General features: G+C 44.6%; 1 protein-coding gene across 1 annotated transcript in view; it reads right to left on the bottom strand.

The window, feature by feature from the left end:
• Positions 1–13,474, bottom strand: part of LOC144827102 (uncharacterized) — a 466,306-nt gene that overhangs the window by 302,885 nt on the left and 149,947 nt on the right. The gene's annotated exons all lie outside the window — the stretch shown is intronic.

The following is a 13,474-nucleotide window of genomic DNA, read 5'->3' as shown; positions in this document are numbered from 1 at the left end:
GCTCATGCAAGGCAACCTCAAGTTACTCTTATGCTACTCAGCAGCAAAGCTTACGATTATTGTTAAACATCATGACTGTATAACTTTAATGAAAATTGATGAAAGTGTCCTCCTGTATCCTTGGGCCCGATTCACAGAACTAACTTATGACAAAATCCTAAACGTACTACCATTTTGGTATTCACTGAAGGCACTTACTCATTTTGGTATTCACAGAAGGCACTTACTCATCAATGAGTAAGTTGCTCATCAATGAGTAAGTAACTCAACAATGCGTAAGTTACTCATCAATGAGTAAGTGCCTTCTGTGAATACCAAAATGAGTAAGTGACTCATCAATGAGTAAGTGCCTTCCGTGAATACCAAAATGAGTAAGTGCACTTACTCATCAATTTAGTAAGTGCCTTCTGTGAATACCAAAATGAGTAAGTGCCTTCTGTGAATACCATAATGGTAGTAAGTTTAGGATTTTGTTGTAAGTTAGTTCTGTGAATCGGGCCCATTGAGAGCAAAATTGCTAAATGTTACATTGAATGTTTTCTTGTTGAATACAGTTCCGCTTCTGTGCACGCAACAAGTAGTGAGGCCAAGTGGATAAGGTTGTTCTCAAGATGATGAACACATTGAAAGACAGTGTGATGGCTAAACCCTCTCACAAAATATTGAGTTGTAGATGGGTTGGAATGAATAATAAGGAGCCTTCTAATTAGTGGTTCCAAGTGCCCTCGTAGACACAGAGAGCAACACTCAGTTGTGGCCACTCGGTACGCGAGATGGCAAGCTAGTTAATGATTCAAGCTCCACCTACAGAGCGCAGTCATGCTTTTACTGTTCTCCTGTACAGCCGTGTGGCCCATTCTGCCCATGTAATGAAAATATATACCTGCATTCTATAACCCCATGTACCCCCTTTATCATCTGTTCAAATGCCTTCAGGTGTTAAGAAAGTCTCTGCACCCTCTTCTCTTTGGCCTTTCCTATTTCAGGAGAGAAGAGGACATGCTGGCAGGGGCGCAACTATCAACGGTGATGTTGGTGCAGTGGAACCAGGGTCCAGAGACCTCATGCGCCAACTGAACCCTAATTATTACTAGTCAAACAGCAGTCAGAATGGCCATTTTCTTCGTATGTACCTGCATTATCATGTATATCTGTAGACCACATATGCACCCCCCTCCTTTTTGGTTATCTTGGTGCTGAATAACTTGTCTATCGTTACCCAATTGAATGGCATTAATTTTACTTTCCGCAAAAGGATGATAGGCTGTGAGGGCCCCACCAGGATTTGAACCTGTGACTATAAGTTCAAAACACAGACTCTTGGCATAAAAGCCTTACCCCACTGAGCCACCAGGCACAGATAGGACAATTGAGGTCCTTGCCACTCTTGTAACGCCAGTGCAGGCTGGAAGAAGCTGTGACAGATCTGATTCCTCAATCATATAGACCTGTAGGAGTCAGGGAAGGTATAGGGGCATGGGCATAATGTCACTCACCTGTCCACCGATTCATTCCTAGCTGTGGAGACCCGCAAAAAGGTAAAGGAAGGCTGAAGTTTCAGCTGCTTACACATGCTAAAGTCACAGCAGTGGAAACCAAACTGTTTATCATATTCCTGAGTTACAGTAACAACTTCGGCCCAAACTCATACACAAAAATCTAATCAATCAAAAAGGTGAACATGCTTGAAGGAAAAGTAAAATTGGTCAGTACAGGGATGGGTGTAACTGGCGTTATTACCTCTCACGTAATTACTTGTAATTACCTCAAAATTACCCACAATTCTGCGTAACTATAGGAGAAGCATAATCCAGTATTAAGTGATATTTTCTTGGTGCAAAATACACCCGTGTGTCCAAAATGTACTTGAGGATGCAGTAAATAGCACTAAATGCCACAGGAAGCGAACAGCAGTAGCCACTGGCACGCGCACTCTCTTAGTTTGTTGTACTGTGCTCCTGCGTTCGAATTTTTGCCTCAAATTACTCTTAAATACTCAAGCTAGCGTAATAGCATAATGTTAGTAATTTCGTAACAGAAGAGTAATGCGTAATTACTAAAATTACTCAGATTACTGAGGTGTAATCTGCATTTCGCCCAGGCCTAGTCAGTTTATGACCCACAATCCATCCACAGACAAGGGCAATTGCCGTCTATACTTAAGTTTAGAAATAAAACACACCTTGTCTCAGCTTTAAGGGCTGGAAATGCTCTCTGTATGTACAAGGGTTCATTATAATATCCTTGTGTTCTGGGTCCTTTGGGAAACACGCATTAAAAGCTCTACATTCTCTGTAGAGCACTGGATGTCAACACACTATGTCAAACAACGACTTGTGGTAGTCTTACAGATGTTGCAATTGTGTGAGAAATACATTATTGGATGGGCTGTACAGTGAATTTGTTATATGCCATCCACATACTGATCACAAATTGTGATTTGAGTCACCGTACTCAGACAAACTGGGAGAAGGAAGTCAGTCACTGTTTTTAAACGTGTGAGAACTATGGTTCCCATGAACCCTACAGCTTGGTCATTCATGTACCAACAGCCTTCATGGTGGTATGCCAGAATCATATCGCATATCCTAGTAGATCTGGTGCTGTCCTGCTCTCATTCTTTCATACCATGCAGCGCTGCATGCGTTCTTAGCAGATTTGCTGCAAAACACTTTGAATATGTCAAGATTCATCCTCCACTATAATACATTATAAGGATATTGTAACGGCAGGGGGAACTTTATTCCTTATAATAGATGCTCACGCCATCACCTTTCCCACAAACAACTTAAATCCAAGGGGGCAGATTTATAAGCCCCTTGCAAAACTTTTATGCCGCTGTTGCGTCACTTTTGTGATGCAGTGGTGGCGTAAACAATGCGCCACAATGCGACATAGTGAGATGCGTCACCTTCTAAAGCCCTGTTCTACATTATACCTGCATCAGGTATATTGTATGCAGGGTGGGCGTTCCGTCGTAAGGAAGCTCCGTAAAAGTGACACAGTGAAATCTACAAGATTCACTTTTACATCCCGCTGCGTTAAAACCTTACGCCTGCTTGTAGCAGGCATAAGGCGTCATGCAGAACAGCAAGTATAGGGCGCCCTTGAGCAGTGCTGGAGTTGCGTCACGCTTGCGACACAACTCCAGCACTGCATCACCTTTACGCCGTCAGATACGTCACACATCTGTCTATCCTTGCACCACGGTGCACCACATTGTAAACGCGGCACAACAATGGTTGCGCAAGGGTATTCAACCGTCACGGAAAATAACTGGCGCTTCCCTGCTGATATGCAGGGATGCGCCAGTTATTGTAACTTTGCCCCTTAGTGCGTAGCTCTCTCATATGAAAGAGAGAGTATATTTGCAAACATGAAGTCTCAAAATAGAATCACTAGTGCAAAATTAAATACATCAAAAAAGTTGTTAGATAGTTATTGAAAATCGATATTAGAAGCAGATGAATAGAACTGAGGTTTATTTTTTTAAATAAAAAACCAAAAGCCAGAGCAGAAACATGCAGAAAGATTCTAGCTTTTCTATAATTTCCCAAATGAGTGCAAAAAATAAACATGAATCCATAAATATCAAATTTCTGCTAGGCACCACAGAGTTAAAAAAAACAGAGCAGAAGAAAGAAAAGTAAGGTTTCCTTTTGCTTCATGACCTGCCTTTTCCCCGGCTGCTGGCTGCAGGCATGGTAATATCAGAACTCAACTGTAATAATCTATTATAGTTGATTTCTGATGCCATTTCTTTATAATCGGCGACTGCGTACGTCACTAGTCACCGATAATTAATACATTTGAGACGTATTTGTTTACAGGGATTGTAGAATCCCACGTATTATGTCATTATAAAATAGTAAGTCTTTGGGGCAATAATTACAATCTCCCACTATTATTATGAAGTAATCAGACAATTGTATCTAGCAGTGTGAGTGAGTATACATTCAGTAATATCCACACCTGATTATCTTTAGAACCTGGGGCCTCATTTATGAAAAGTGACGCATCGCTGCGTGAAAACAGCGATGCGTCACTTTTCACTGCGTCCTCCTTGCGACACCAATGTTGCGTCATATTTACAGTATGACGCATCATGTTGCAAGGAGTTACAGATACGTCAGTATTTCTGACGTATCTGTAAGCGCAAAAGTGACGCATTGGTGGGGTGTGTCACAAAAGTGACGCAACTCCAACAATGCGTCCTTTCACATGGGGAAAGCCCCATGTGAAAGGGCTTGCGTCAGTCTTATGCCTGCTGTGAGGCAGGCGCAAGATTTTGACGCAACAGCGTCCTAAAAGTGATGCAGTGAAATCTCATAGATTTCACTGCGTCACAATTACGAGGCTTTTTGCGGGGGAACGCCCCCTCTGCATACATTATACCTGACGCAGGTATAATATAGCGCAGGGGTTTACAAAGTGACGCATCTGCTTAGATGCGTCACTTTGTAAATAGTGCGCAACAGGAGGCATATTTTACGCCGCCGATGCGTCACAAAAAGTGACGCAAGGGCTCATAAATGAGGCCCCAGGTGGCCATTACCAAGATAACCACCAGTCCGTTTTCAGTTTTTAGGGGTGTCCAATGTAGGTCCAGGGCGGCAGGCATCCATGTCAAATTTTGGTCTAGCCAACAAGCACTAATATAAAAAGAAATTATTTACGTTTGTCCAATGCAAGAACGGGGAGGGGAAAAATGTTCAGGATAACCGCTTTTGATAGCCTGGCCCCTCCACCTTGCTTACATAGCATGGACCCTTTCTCTTCTCCAGTGCTGTTTTTGCCCCCACACTTTGTCTGTCCCAGACTCACAGTTCAGTCCCTTTTCCCATGCCATCTGTGAAGGTCATTTATTTTTATTGACTTCGGAGGCAACCTTTGTTCTGTGAGTTTTAAAGGCGCTCTTGCAGCTGGTCCTGGCCCATTTAACACTTTTCTTACTTTTATAATGTTATTGCTTTGTATTGTGCACATTCCCTTGCAATACTTGCCTGGCACCCTAGTTTCAGAAAAGTGGTGATCACACTGTAAGAACACTGCCTAGCACCATGCCACTCTATCTTTCAGAAAACTGATGAGTGCCCTAAGAGAGCACTGCAGAGTACCCTAAGAGAACACTGACGAGCACCCTAAGAGAGCACTGCGGAGCACCCTAAGAGCACACTGCGGAGCACCCTAAGAGAGCACTGCCGAGCACCCTAAGAGAGCACTGCCGAGCACCCTAAGAGAACACTTGCAATCACCCTAAGAGAGCACTGCTGAGCACCCTAAGAGAGCACTGCCGATCACCCTTAGAGAACACTGGCAATCACCCTGAGAGAGCACTGCCGAGCACCCTAAGAGAACACTGATGAGCCCCCTAAGAGAACACTGATGAGCACCCTAAGAGAGCACTGCCGAGCACCCTAAGAGCACACTGCGGAGCACCCTAAGAGAGCACTGCCAAGCACCCTAAGAGAACACTGGCAATCACCCTCAGAGAACACTGCTGAGCACCCTAGGTGGAGCACTGCCGAGCACGCTAAGAGAGAAATGCCAAGCGCCCTAAGAGAGTACTGCCGAGCGCCCTAAGAGAGCACAGCTGAGCACCCTCAGAGAACACAGCTGAGCACCCTAAGAGCACACTGCCGAGCACCCTCAGAGAACACTGCTGAGCACCCTCAGAGAGCACTGCTGAGCACCCTAAGAGAGCACTGCAGAGCACCCTAAGAGAACACAGCCAAGTACCCTAAGAGAGCACTGCTGAGCACCCTAAGAGAACACTGGCAAGCACCCTAAGAGAGCACTGCCGAGGACCCTAATAGAACACTGCCGAGCACCCCAGGTGAACACTGCTGAGCACCCTAAGAGAGCATTGCGAGCACCCTAAGAGAGCACTGCAGAGCACCCTAAGAGAACACTGCCAAGCATCCTAGGGGGAGCACTGCCGAGCACCCTAAGAGAACACTGCCGATCTCCCTAGATTACTGCCGAGCACCATAATAGAACACTGCTGAGCACCCTAGGAGAGCACTGCTGAGCACCCTAAGAGAGCACTGCCAAGCACCTTAAGAGGGCACTGCTGAGCATCCTAAGAGAGCACTGCAGAGCACCCTAAGAAAACACTGCCAAACACCCAAAAAGAACACTGCCAAGCACCCTAAGAGAGCACTGCCGAGCACCCTAAGAGAGCACTGCCTAGCGCCCTAGGAGCACACTGCCGAGCACCCTCAGAGACCACGGCTGAGCACCCTAAGAGAGCACTGCAAGCACCCTCAGAGAAAACTACAGAGCACCCTAAGAGAGCACTGCGAGCACCCTAAGAGAGAACTGCCGAGCACCCTAAGAGAACACTACCAAGCATCCTAAGAGAGCACTGCAGAGCACCCTAAGAGAACACTGCCAAGCCTCCTAAGAGAACACTGCCAAGCATCCTAAGAGAGCACTGCCGAGCACCCTAAGAGAACACTGCCGAGCTCCCTAGGAGATTACTGCCGAGCACCCTCAGAGAACACTGCTGAGCACCCTAACAGAGTATTGATTTACACCCCATCTTTCGGCACAATGCTAAGCACTGCCTAGCACCTTTCAGGATTCTGCCTCGCATTCTATCTTTCAGAACACTGCATGGACCCCCATCAGAGCACTGTTTGATACCCTATCAGAACATTGCGTTGCACCAGTTTTTTTGTAAAAATTTGCCTGCCACCCTTTATCTCAGAACACTGCCTCGCACCCTATCAGAACTCAGCCTAGCACCCTATTTTTTGACAATCTGCCCAGCACTCTATGGGGCATATTAGCAAGAACTTCGTTGAAATTATCGCTGTTTTAGCGGCAGGAAACTGCCGCTAAAACAGCGATAATGGGCTTGCTAATATGTGTTATAGAATTCCAATAGAAGCCCAGGTTAGATGTGCAGGACATCTAACCTGGGCTTCTATTGGAATTTCATAACGCATATTAGCAAGCCCATTATCGCTGTTTTAGCAGCAGTTTCCTGCAGCGATAATTTTAACGAGATTCTTGCTAATATGCCCCTATATTTTTTAACAGTGCCAGGCCGCTATTCTTCGAAACATTGTGTAACACCCTATCACAAAACTGGCTGTCACCCATAACAATGCTTAGATGTGTGGGTTAAAATCTGTTGCCAGAAAAGAAGAATGTATAAAGCAGCACTGCGTTAAGTGCAAACAGAAACGTAAGGTGCTTATTCACGAGCGGGGTACTCGCTGTGGCAGTCCAATATTCTCTAGACTTGGCTGCTGTAGTACATGCACAGTGGAGTAGAATGTTTATCGACATAGAGTCTTCTGCATAGCAGGAAAGTAAAGTGCTTAAAGACTTGTTCTCGGCTGCAATGATACAACGTTCAGCAGGGTTGGATTGCGATAAAAAATCGGTCTCGGCACGCAAAAAAGAAGTGGCCCACATTTGCAAATTGCCTTTCTACAAAACACTGCTTCTGCAAAGTTTTATAAAAAGAAGGGAGGGGGTCTCTGACAGAGGCATGTTTTCTTAACTTTACATAAAAAAAAAGAAAATGCACGGATTATCACACACCGGTTAAACACACCTGAAAACAAGTGAGGCCACTTCTGCTCAGGCCCCCTACACCCGCTCAAAATGCGTATATTAATGGGCCGGCCCAGCGAGAGAAAGGGAGTGACGCCTCCCCCAGTTGGTAAAAGGGAGGTAATGAATGCCCATCTGCCTCCAGAAAGGCCACTCAGGCGTCCACTGGGCCGCTGGCGGCATCTCAACAACACAGACACCACCCAAATCGCCCCCCCAGGCTGCCCAAAAAAGTAGCCCACAGCTGGAACTCGGATACCGGCCTCTCGGCCATTGTCCGAGTGCCCGCCTTACCAATCCGACCCTGACGTTCAGCTCTAGTGGCAGCAGTAGGAAAGTGATTTTACAGTTGACTGTTTTGGTTAGTGATTGCAACCTGGGGTTTACTTCTTTGGATTGCAGCCCCATTTGCCATGCAAACATTATTTGTTAGGGCAGCCTTTAAGAAGTGTGCAGCGGTGATAAGGTTGAGGTCTAAAGCAATCCGGCTGGGCATACGATAGCCCCATCACTTGTAGTAGTTTAGATTTCCTGAGATTTCTCATATCATTTGCCTTTAACCCCTTCCATGCTGCCGTCGTCCATTGACTGACGGCAGCACTACATCGCTGGTGCTGCCGTCGGCCAATGGCCGACGCGGCCCCACCCTTTTTGCGGAAGTGCCGCACTTCCGCAAAATCGGCGCCACAGCCAATGGGTTAACAGGGTTTTTGTTTGTTTTTTCAGTATGGTTTTAATAGTGGCACACGAAAGCTGCAGGATGTTTAATACTGTCTGATTAATCTGGGGAGTGGAGATTGATCTTTGGCGGTATTGCGACCATGGACTTCCTTCTAGGGCGAAGATGTTCTGGAGGACTGCTTTCAATGTGTTTGGTGGAGATTTTTCAGTTCTGCAGCAGTAGTTTAGAAAGGAAGCCATGCTGGCCCATGGTCGGCCCTCCAGACCGAATTCCAGCCTTATTAGTGTGTTCCAGAGGTATGTTGGCAATCTGAAAACCATTTCATTTTATAAGCCTTGAGCTGGTATTTGTCCATGATGTTATGGCCGTGGCCGTACTTACTCATTGGTAGAAGTGCTGATGCTGGTACAAGTCTTATTGGGATAGTAGATGAGCATTCCAGGATTTTATTTAGTCTGCATGATTTAATTATTATTGATTTGGCCTTTGCCACGGTGTGCCGCAAGTGCTTTTTTGCTGTTCCTTTTACTTTTATTCAAACACCCAGGTAGTTATAGGCATCAGCAGTTTTGAATTTCAGTAGACCCAGGCTCCAGGTAAAGTTTGATTTTTTGGTTGGATTAGCAAATACTGACACTTTAGTCTTAGAGCCGTTTGTGACCAAGGTGTGTTGCTACTGGGAAAAAGATTAAGGCTGTTGCCGTTCTGAGCTTTTCTGCAGCTGCAAATTCATTTCAGCGGGACGTCGCGGAGAAGGTATTCGGCCTCATGGAGCCCTATTCAGCTACAGATTTCAGTCTTGCCCCACTGGTGGAATTCAAAGGTAGAAATCTTTAATGGGTGAAGGAGCCAAAAGTATCCAACCAGTGAGGAAACTTCCTTGGGTGAGAATTTAGAATTTCCCCTAACCAGAGCTTTTCCGCAAAAGTCTATGACTTCACCAGGACTTCGTCCGATGGCTATCTGTCCTTGTGGACTCAGCTTCAGCAACCCGTTGCCTTGCACCACTGAGGATTTTTGAGTTCAATTACAGTGACTAAGTCAGAATTTAAAACCACTGAAAGGGACACAGCTGGTCACTGTATCGGACCCCTACCCCATGACAGTTGGCCTTAAACCATACCCTTGTCCGGTCTAATGCGACCCTTGACCACAGTTGATGCTTTGCGCTTTTTGTCGCTATTTTTATATAAAAGTTAAAAACTCATATCACCAATTCCCCTTATTGGATTTTTTATAACGTTTTGTATAACCCATTCATTATTTTACATAATATACAATATAATCCTGTAGTCAGAAATTGCTACGCAACAGACAAAACAGCAAGTTGCTAAAGCTCCATCAGGTACCTGGATAGCCTAAAATTCCATTCTCCCCAATTCCCTCCCTTGTGATTTCCCCAGTCTTCCACCACGAGGGGTTTCAACATTCATATGTCCAAGTAAAGGGTCTTCCATTACACAGCTCAAGGTGAATCTCCCTGTACTGAGTCTATTCTCTCCAAAATTCTTTAAATTTTTTAGAGCAGCCCTGGGCCATGAAAATGGGCCGTTGTGAGCTAAGGGAGCAGTTCAACCCATGTTTCCACCCTTCCAACGAGTGTGCTGTTGAGTCACTTCTTGCATGGGAATGCCACGTTCCGTGAAAATAATGCCCACTCACAGTCAAGCCCTCTTGTATCTATTCCAATCAATGTCATCAGGATCAGTCCTTGTGTGGAAGTATTTTTCCAAATCTACATTTTCATGCAATAAATAAATAATAGTGAATAGTTATAATGTTTATGTTGACTCCAATGCACAAATGATGAATTAACATGATTATAGTTGAAACTAGTTTAATATATTTGGTCTTGGCTCCCTCTGCAGGGCAAATCCCAAACATTTTAACTTCCCCCCTCTTGTTTTGCTGAATTCATTTTTGTTGACTTCAGGACTCTGTGTACTTTACCACTGCTAACCAGTGCTAAAGTGTCTGTGCTCTCTCCTCCAACATGGTAAAACTGGCTTACATCTAATTGGTCCATTCAATTTACTTTTAAGTCCGTGGAAAATGGTACCACATGTACCCAGGGCCTGTAAATTAAATGCTATTACTGGGCCTGCAGTAACGTAAGGGTTCAGCAATGACTGCCCATGATGCCCAACCAGCTTTTTGTGCTACAGCAACCACAGCCCCAAATTCCCAGCCTGCTCTTTGTACTATAGTGACGACCTTCCACAAAGCACTCCCTGTTTCTTGCAACCTCCTCCACTGCAAGCGGAACTCTTTGTGCCAGAGTTTGAGAAGGTAACTTTTTCATCTGGAGTAACCTGGTGCCCCTATCCGGCCCATGCTCCATTGCTGTTGGCCTGAACGTGTGACTTTCCCCGGTTTAGCATGACCAGATGACTGAAAGTGGTGCTTTGTGCTTTTATGGGCTATATCTATTTAAAAAATTCAACCTTTAAAATTGAATCTCCCCGGTTCTACTGATTGGATGTTTGTCCTTCTGGTATTCTTTTATTTATTAAAATTGACTCTATTTTTCTTTTCTAAATTGGTTTGGGATTTTTCTGTTGTGCGTTCACTTTATAACTGTTTGTGAGCAGCATAAATACTTTACACGGTGCCTCTAATATAAGCCTGACTGCTTTGTGCTAAGCTACTAGAGGGTTAAACACTTTTGTGGTTCACCCTAACAGGGATTGTGATCGTTCCTTTCATGGCCTCCACCAGTAACCCAGTTTCTTGCAGTAGGTGTAAGAAATGGTATTATTATTTGTAGTGGTCAATTGCCCATCTAAAGGAAAATAACACTTCTTGTCAAGATGAAACCTCAAAGTCACTACATCTAAACTGAACTAAAACCCGAATCCCGTAGTAGCTATGTGTAAACTATTTGTGCAGTGTCAAAACAGTAAAGCAACAAAAATACCAAACCAATTTTTTTAAAACTGAGTAAAATGTCATAAACAAAATGACATGGTGTCATATAGTTACTGCTTACCTATATACCGTGTTAAGTTAGCATGAGCCTATTAAAAGTTTAAACGCCATTTTTCCTTTTGCTGCTTTTGCACACAACACATAATTGTTATTTTAGCTTTCAACCTAGAAGAGCGTTGTGATTTATATGAGAATAATATGTTATTGCTCTGATATCAGCTTTGCTTGGTAAAATATGTCTGCACAGTGAGTGCTGAAGCCTCCAAGGATAACTCGACACAGTGTTGTTGTGAGGTCTGATCTTCGCACCTTCCTAGACATAACATGAATGCAGCTGCTGCCAAAATCTGGCTTTACGCGCGTTTTATATTGCTTTGCTTAGAGCACACGTTACACACTTGATGCGGTTCGCATGCAGAGAGCTGGTGGAAGATGATGTGAACCCTTCACACTAGGATCTTGAGGTATGGGGCCGCCCTGCTAAAACCCAAAGAGACCTTCTTAGATATTAATATAATATGCTAGTTAGGGAGGGTGAGAATTAGGTGTTGTTAACCCTATTCATTTCAGCATTTTAGTATGTTGTCACCGTTTGCCTTTTATGGACTAGTAACTATGCTGATAACTTTGCTTCTGATAATATGTTTCTTTGTATTATCTAAGATACTGCGTTTGAGAAAACGGCATTAGTAAATAAATATTTCAAATGTGCATGTGTCCTCATTTACTCCACGTTCTGGTTTGAAATGATTGTATAACGAAAGAGTGCTCATGTGTTCCACGATACCTGAGGTATTCTAAGTTCATGTTCTGGTCTGTCTAAACATTGGGAGTTGTTATGACCAATGAGACACTGTAGCTAGCTTGGTAAGGGGATTTAGGGTACTGAGGTGAGTTTTGGGTCATCCTAATTCACTGAGGTTCCAAATCTCTATGCACAGTTCTGTAGGAGAACAGAATTCCCGCTACAATGGAAAAAACAAAAAATCCAATAACGGGAACCAGAGATATGAATTTTTAAAGTTTTAAAGTAAAAAATCCTCCCTGCTCAGGACCCTCTGAAATTGTATCTGATGCTGATGAACCAAACGATGTATACCTGAAGCAGACTGGTCTTGACGGCATTCCGGAGCTTCAGAGATTCCTCACAGAAAGTTGTCTAAGTCCCAAAGCAGAGTGGGATTTAGCCGCTTTTTCTGAGGTGAGGAAACCCTTGAGCAGGACGAAGCTGAAATTCAGTCTGATGCTCTGGGATTGCTAGAGTCAGATACTTTTTGTGGCAGGTCCTGTGGGGCTCTGGAGGAAGAGTTCTCAAAAGTTCCCAAACATTTTTCTGGTACCCAAACAACCATAGGGGTACACTTCTAAAACCCCTAGGACCTCAGGGGGAGGCACTTAGAGAGTGTCAGTTCAGGCCAAGTTGCCACTCGTCAGCTGGGAGGGCAGTAAACTGACTCTTGGAGTTCACTTCTTTGTCCTGGGTACAAGTGCGAGCAGGTCCAGTCCTTGAGGGGTCATCGTAGGTCATAAACAGAATTTCCAGTCTTCTTCTCATCTTCAGCAGGTCCAGTAGGTGAGGATGGTGCCTGGGAATACCTCATTTGTGGATGTATGTCATTACAACGCATGCTTTTTCCACGCATGCCTTTACAACGCAGGTTTTACAACGCAAGTCGTTGGGGGGCGCTGGATAGTGAGTAGTTTAATTTACTATTCCAACTCCAGTCCCCGTGGATAGTAGGGAAGGTTTTGGATAGTGATTAAACTATTCCCTATCCAACAGCGCCCTCCAGCGCAAGTCGTTGTAACGACTTGCGTTGTTATTCCTGCGTTCTAAAGGTACTGCGTGGAAAAAGTTTCGTTGTAAAGGATGTTTACCCTCATTTGTGCCTGGCACCAGCTAGTGGGTGGGGGTGACTCCTAGCTCTTACCTACCCAATGGGGTAAAAGAACCCAGGAGCAACCCTACCCATATTTTCAGCAGTTTGTGTTTTCCCTACTGAAAGCAATCCCAAAGTGCCCCTCAGTCTCAAAATACAGGATGGGGAAACCCTTTTATTCTTGCGCAGAGTCTGTGTGCCCACTCAGAGGTGTAGCCGATGTAATGAGCAGCCCTCTCCTCTGTGGTGACTAACACTTGTTCCGGCAGTAGCTTTCCTCCCACTGGGTTTGTTGCCAGCCTGACTATGGTGACAAACACACAGCCTTTCTAGGTTTCACTAAGATTTGCGTGTGACAGGCAGGCCACTTGGAAGACAATTAAGTACTTGGGTACATCCTAACTAGTCTCCTGCA

This window comes from Lissotriton helveticus, chromosome 4_1 (assembly GCF_964261635.1).
Source record: "Lissotriton helveticus chromosome 4_1, aLisHel1.1, whole genome shotgun sequence".
NCBI classification, from domain to species: domain Eukaryota; kingdom Metazoa; phylum Chordata; class Amphibia; order Caudata; family Salamandridae; genus Lissotriton; species Lissotriton helveticus.
This window is presented reverse-complemented; position numbering and strand designations above follow the sequence as displayed.